Source organism: Pituophis catenifer, unplaced genomic scaffold, assembly GCF_029215685.1.
Source record: "Pituophis catenifer annectens isolate HBS135680 unplaced genomic scaffold, rPitCat1.0.hap2 SCAF_2, whole genome shotgun sequence".
Classification (NCBI taxonomy): domain Eukaryota; kingdom Metazoa; phylum Chordata; class Lepidosauria; order Squamata; family Colubridae; genus Pituophis; species Pituophis catenifer.
The window spans coordinates 156,315,750-156,322,954 of record NW_027256882.1 but is presented as its reverse complement, the minus strand read 5'-3'; positions in this window follow the sequence as shown (position 1 = coordinate 156,322,954).

Genomic DNA, 7,205 nt, shown 5'->3' with positions numbered 1-7,205 from the left:
TAGGGCGAAAACTGTCTCCCCAGGCTCCGGAGGCTTCTGGAGGCCGGAAATGGCCCCGTTTCTACCCTCCTCGAGCCTCTGTGCGCACCCTGCACTTACCTGCATCCAAAACGGTCCGCGTGGGGACTCCTGGGAGGGGCAGGGTGGGCGGGACCAGCCAGGAGTGGGATTTGCGGGTTCTCTGAACTGCACAGAATCTTAGCTAGAGGTTCTCCCGAACCCCTGCAAACCCCCAGCAGCCCACCCCTGCATGAAACCGAAGAGGAAAAATCTGTCTCTCTCTCTCTTCCCCCCCCTCTTTGTTTATATGTATTGTATGTTTATCTGTTTTTATGGAGGATCAATGTGTCTTTTCTACTGACAGAATTTGAATTGCCTGCCTGCATCTTATGCATGTTTTAGTGTTTCTGGAAAAAAAACAAAGCCACTAATGTGTCTTTCACTAACAGTCATAGCAGATAAAACGCTGATCAATGCCTAACCTTTCAAAAAAAAAAAAAAGATATTGGGCTATGAGCAGCTTTCTGCCTGTGCCAAATCGTTGCTAAATTGCCTAATGTGGAAGCACTAAAGGAATCTTCCAAGGCCAGGCTTTGTCAACTCTGTTCACTTGTTAATTTTTCACAGGCTTCTTAACTGAAAAATACTATGTGGTTGATTGCAGAACAATTAAACATCTTTGTGACAAGGGCTCTGACATTCCTGTGACATCAATTAGTTTTCATCTTGGCCCAATTTCAGTCCTTACATAGGAGACAACTGGGTTGCTTAGTTACCACCAAGGCTGCTTTGGGACGTGCTTTGTTGCATCCTAGATGGTTTTCTCTTTGGGGATACTGGATTCCATGACTATCGGTAGAACATCTCAACAATCCATTTGGTAGCATTTTAACTTTTCTTGGAAAATTCCTGGAAGGAACATAACCCAACAGCACTGATTTGTAGCACAACCCTGTGCTGCGTGCATACTGAAGCATATCCTACTGTATTCTGTATAATTTATAAGCATGTACATACTGTATGGGATTGTTTTCCCTCTCTGCTTCTTCAGTAATGATGCTTTGCTAAACTATTACTATTCTGACAAAGATTCTTGAAAGTCAAGGACATTTTGAAATCTAATGTGACTGAAACAAGATGAATAGACAAGCATCCAATATTGACAGTCTTTTTCCTGCCTGTTGTACAGTCTGTAAGAAAGATCTTGCTAGCACATCGTGTGCCAAAAATGGCCACTTGGACTACGAAATGTAAGCATTGCTTTGCAATGTATCTTTCCTAGATTCATTGAAAAATTCCAAGTGATAAAGGTAATGTATGGAAGGCATGTTGTATATATGACAGTTTTCTATAAGGCATTGAGATATTATATAGGATAACCATATGCATTTGTTTGGACAACTTTAAATGCTGTACATCATGATCAACTATAAATATTGTGGTACATTTTATAATGGACTGGAATATGGTTTGAATTGGCTAGGTTTACAAATTAATATAGACTTGAAAACTCATGGGAGGTTTTTCTTTGAAAAACAAGTTTGGGATTAGATTTATAGATTGCAAAATTAATATGTTTACTAGCATTGATGATGTTATCTACTTAATGAAATGTCTGCCATAAAACAAGCAAGCTCAGAGATCACCAAATACTCCTCATTTCAACTCTGAGCTATAAATATTCTCCTTTATTAATATGTTTATTGGAGGGGGAAATCAAATAATTCAACAGTATTTACTTTTGAATAACCAATGCTTGATATGATTATTTAAATATAATTTGAAACAATGCACCACTTTAGCATATACCTTGTTTTCCTGAAAATAAGACCTATCCCGAAACAAGCACTACACTAGCATGTTTTTTTACACGTGGGCCTAATGTAAGCCCTACCCCTAAAATAAACCCTATTTAAGAGCCTGCGTAGCTGGCTGCCCGCCCATTCCATCTGGTTGCTTGCAATGCCATGGCCATGAGGTGAGGTGAGGTGATGATGGAGCTGCCCCACAAAGCCCGCACTGGCTTAACTGAGGGCCCCCGCAGCCAGGACATCCATGCCCTGACACCTGCCTCAAGGCAGCAGCACTGGCAGCCGTGTGCAGCAGGAGCCTATATGACTGACGGCCTACTTTTTCTGCTTGCTTGCGGCTGCAATGGAGCAGGAGACCAAGTGGTGTGTTGGTGCTGTGGCTGCGAGGTGAGGCAGGCATTGGGTGTGGGTGGCCTGACTGTGAGGGCCCCTGAGGTAAGCCAGTGTGGGGCATGTGGGGCAGCACCCCCCCGCCTTACCTCGTGGCCGTGACACCAGCACATTGCTCATCCTCCTGCTCCATTGAGACCATGAGCAAGAAGAAGAAGTGGGCCGATGGCCATGTGGGGTCCTGCTGGATAGGGCTGTTGGAGCTGCCGCCAAAAGGTGAGGCAGGTGTCGGGGCATGGGTGGCCTGGTTGCAAGGGCCCTGAGGTAAACCAGTGTGGGGTGCATGGGGCAACTCCATCCCCACTCCTCGCGGCAGCAGCACTTGTGCACCACACAGTTTCCTGCTCCACCGCGAACAAGCAGAAGAAGTGGGCCTCCCGTACATGGAAAAAAACCAAGACCCCCCTTCAAATAAGCCCTAGTCCTTATTTTGGGGCCCGAAAGAAAAAAAGACCCAGTCTTACAGTATTTTCAGGGAAACACGGTCACTGTGTTACTGAACTTTATGTCATACACCAATTAAGAGCTTCTGAGTCTGTATGGAATCACATTTTGTTCAGTGTTTCTTTGTTAATTGAAACTGATTATAGTGTTTCAAAACAGAGTGCATTATAGCAAACATGAAGGTACCCTTCTTCTAAAGACTTTGTGTGTTATGTATTATTGCTCCAATTATTTATTTTGTTTCTGTACTGTGCTTTATTATAAGTGCACAGTAAATAAAATTAGTACTTCTAAAGCTACTAGTACCTGAGAATAAACTTCATGTAACTATTGTGGCTTGAGTATAAAAATTAACATAATATTACATTAACGTATGTGAAATCAGACAGATAATTATTTTGTACATTTCCATTTGTGAACACCTTAACCTTGGTTTCATTCAGTGAGAGTGTTTTATTAGTACAATTGTTTTTTTTTTTTTCAAACCAGGTTATAGACTCTATACACACTGCTTACAAAGTGATCTATAAAAATATTTTCAAAGTCTCAGGTGCAATTAAAAATGTAAAATTAAATTTGCAGTGATAAATATGTAAAATTCAGCTGCAGTAGATTATGTATGATCTTACATGAGATCCATCCCCATTCAATCCCAACCAATTTTTTTTGGGACTAAGAATGGTCTCTCAGTCTTGACTATAGAGCAACATGCAGCTAAGAAGGCTTTTGATGACACTAGTTTGCCCATTAAATTATATAGGATATGACTGCTGTGGAGACATGGGCAGCAGATCAGACATAGCCTATGGTGTTACTTGTGGCTCCAGCTAAATTAGCTTGAGAAATACTGAAAACTAAGTTCCGAAATACTCCTGAATTTCTTTCAGTGGAATCAGATCTCATCGCTTGCCTTGAATTATTGAACCACTGAAATGTGAGCTGGAAATTCATGCTACAAATTGAAAATTGATCCCCTGGCTGCTGGTTCGTTCTGTCACACTGCCGAATCAAAGTAGGAATGCACATTTCAAAGAACAGCTTGCAAGGTTCTCTAACTACAGTACTAGAAGACCATATTTCCTAAAATAAAAGCTGATTTGTCACATCTAAAGTCAGCGCTTGAGGAAACCATATGTATCGTTTCTACAAGGTTGAAGAGAAAATGTTGATTAAAGACAATGCTTAACTGTACTTCTCCCTTAGGATAAGGATTTCTGGTTAAATGCCTCCTTCTGTACAACTAAGTTTTCTGTTTTCTCCTGTACTTAACTTGATCGCCCAGGTTATGCCTATTTACGATACGACAAACTCATCTTTTTGTGCCTCCTTGTGATTGCAAGCCAGTCACAGTTAGAAGCTGGCCAGCAGAGGGAGCTAGCACTTCAGACTTTGCGCTGCAGTTTTGGCAAATATTAAACAGGGGAAACTATATACAGTATTTGGGTTGGCCACTGTCACCTGATTATATGAGCTCATGTCTTGCACCACAGGATGGTGGCATACTCTTTCTCCAGTCAGAAGCTATTTTTTTCAGTGTATTCAGATAATTTGCTATGAGCCAATTCCCATCTATAACATGTTTTCTTCTGAGGGTTAACTAGATGATTTCGAATGCTTTATCATAACTGGTTTCATAAAGGTAAAAGGTAAAGGTTCCCCTCGCACATATGTGCTAGTTGTTCCCGATTAGGGGATGGTGCTCATCTCCATTTCAAAGCCGAAGAGCCAGCACTGTCCGAAGACGTCTCCGTGGTCATGTGGCCGGCATGACTAAACGCCAAAGGCGCATGGAACGCTGTTACCTTCCCACCAAAGGTAGTCCCTATTTTTCTACTTGCATTTTTTATGTGCTTTTGAACTGCTAGGTTGGCAGAAGCTGGGATAAGTAACAAGAGCTCACTCCGTTACGTGGCGTTAGGGATTTGAACCGCTCTTTCAATCGACAAGCTCAGCATCTTAGCCACTGAGCCACCGTGTCCCCCACTGAGCCACCATGTCCTGACTGGTTTTATACATGGCGCCAAACCATAATATTATCAATTTATTTATTCAGTAAACCACAATAAAACTAAAGCTATTGCTTAAAGCTGCAGTGAATTCACCTGGCAACTAAAGAAAAAACCAGTCCAAGTGATCAGAGTAATTAATTCCCATTCATTTTAACAGAGGAGAGTATGCTGGCTTTTCATTGGTCTGTCATAATGGGAAGAACTGTGGAATCCCATCTGAATAGTCTTCCCCTGGCACACTCAGCATGTTTTGGATTACAATTGCTACCATTCCCAGGAGGCATGACCAGAAGGTATATACCGGCTGGAAGTAATGGGAATTCCAATACAACACATGTAAAAAGCAAGTTGTTATCCTATAATCACAAAACTAGGCCACACAGGAAGCAATGGATTACTTCTCTTTAATAAGGGCAGGACTTTCCCTTGCTTATTAGCAGTTCTTCTTTCTTTGTTATGTTAAAAACTAAAAACACACAAAATATGGAAATGTATTTGAAGAGAGTGTTTTATTATTAGAATGTATTATATACATTCTAATAATAAGTACCCAGTACCCGTAACTACCCTGGGTACCTATAAGTACCCAGGCTTAGGGCCTGGGTACTTACGGGACCGCCTTCTGCCACCGATAGCCTCCCACCAGCCAGTACGCTCCCACAGAGAGGGACTCCTCAGGGTGCCATCGGCCAGACAATGTCAGCTGGCGACCCCCAGGGGGAGGGCCTTCTCTGTGGCAGCACCTGTCCTTTGGAATGACCTGCCCTCAGAGATACGTAGGATCCCAGATCTCTGTGCTTTTTGCCGTGCCCTTAAAACTTTTTTATTTCATCAAGCTGGGCTGGCTTGACCCCCTCTTAGATATTTTTAATTGTTAATTGGTTTTAGTTGGGGTGTTTTAAATTTTATTGGGCTAATACTTGTTTAATTCTTTTAGAAATTTTAATGATGTTTTTATTTTTGGCTGTTCACCGTCCTGAGTCCTGTAGGAGAAGGGCGGTATAAAAATCTAATAAAATAAATAAATAAATAAATAAATAAATAAATAAATAAATAAACGCTCTACATGGGGCTATCCTGGAAAAGCATATGGAACTACAACTGGGTGTGGCTTGGTGGATGGGGTGTAGCTTGATGGGCATAGCAGGGGGAAGGATACTGCAAAATCCCCATTCCCTCCCCACTTCCTGGGGGAAGGATATTGCAAAATCCCCATTCCCACCCCACTCTGGGGCCAGCCAGAGGTGGTAATTGCCGGTTCTCTGAACTGCTCAAAATTTCCGCTACTGGTTCTCCAGAACCTGTCAGAACCTGCTGGATTTCACCCCTGGAACAGGAGTCTCCAACCTTGGCCACTTTAAGACTTGTGGACTTCAACTCCCAGAGTTCCTCAGCCAGCTTTGCTGGGAATTGAAGTTCACAAGTCTTAGTGGCCAAGATTGGAGACCCCTGGTATAGAATGCGAATCCTGGGTATCTCAAGGATGGCACGTGTAACACTGCTGCTGCCTGAGATGCATTGGGTGCTGGTTTGTTTTCAAGTCCAGTTCAACGTGTTGGTTATGTCCTTTAAAGCCCTCCATAGTATGGGGCCAGATTACGTTGAGAGCCATTTTCACCCCATTACATCAGTCCATCCCACTTGGTCAGCCAGGGAGGGTATGTCACGGACCCCTTCAGTTAAAGAATTCCAGCTGCAGGGTCCAGGAAAAGAACCTTCTCTGTCATGTGGAACATTCTTCTCCTAGAGGTGAGATAGGCTCCCGCTTGTAACTCATAAGAAAGGCAGATCTTTTATAAATGCTTGACGTTCTGGCTCTGTCGACTCACTTTGGGCCCATAGAGGCACACACAGCCATGGGGCTGGTTAGCATCCTTAAGGCCCTCCTCCACCTTTTAATCATGAACTTTAATTATTTTTAATCCTCTTTTAATTGTTTTTGTTACAATACTTATATATTAGCAATAGCAATAGCACTTAGACTTATATACTGCTTCACAGTGCTTTTACAACCCTCTCTAAGCAGTTTACAAAGTCAGCATATTTGCCCCCAACAATTTTGGGTCCTCATTTTACCAACCTGGGAAGGATGAAAGGCTGAGTCAACCTTGAGCCGGTGAGATCTGAACTGCCGAACTGCAGCCTGCAGTACAGCACTCTAACCACTGCGCCACCTCGGCTCTATTGTTTTTAATGTCTATTTGTACACTGCTCAGAGTCGCTGTATGAGGGAGATGGGCGATTTTTTAACATAAGATATGCAGTGATGGGTTGCTCCCGGTTCTGTCCGGTTCTTGCGAATTGGTAGTAAAAGCGGCAGGACTCGGGAGGCTCCGCCCACCCGCCCGGACATCATAATGGACAATCTGCACATGCCTGTGCGCCCGTTGCGAATTGGCAGTAAAGATGAGTAGAATCCACCCCTGATGATATGTAAACAAATAAAATATATAAGTGCCTTATGTTACACAATTTGAATACATACTACATTTATTATCTCCTTCCTTTTTATTCAAAGAAAATCAAAATGCTGTTGATTCCATAAAAGTTA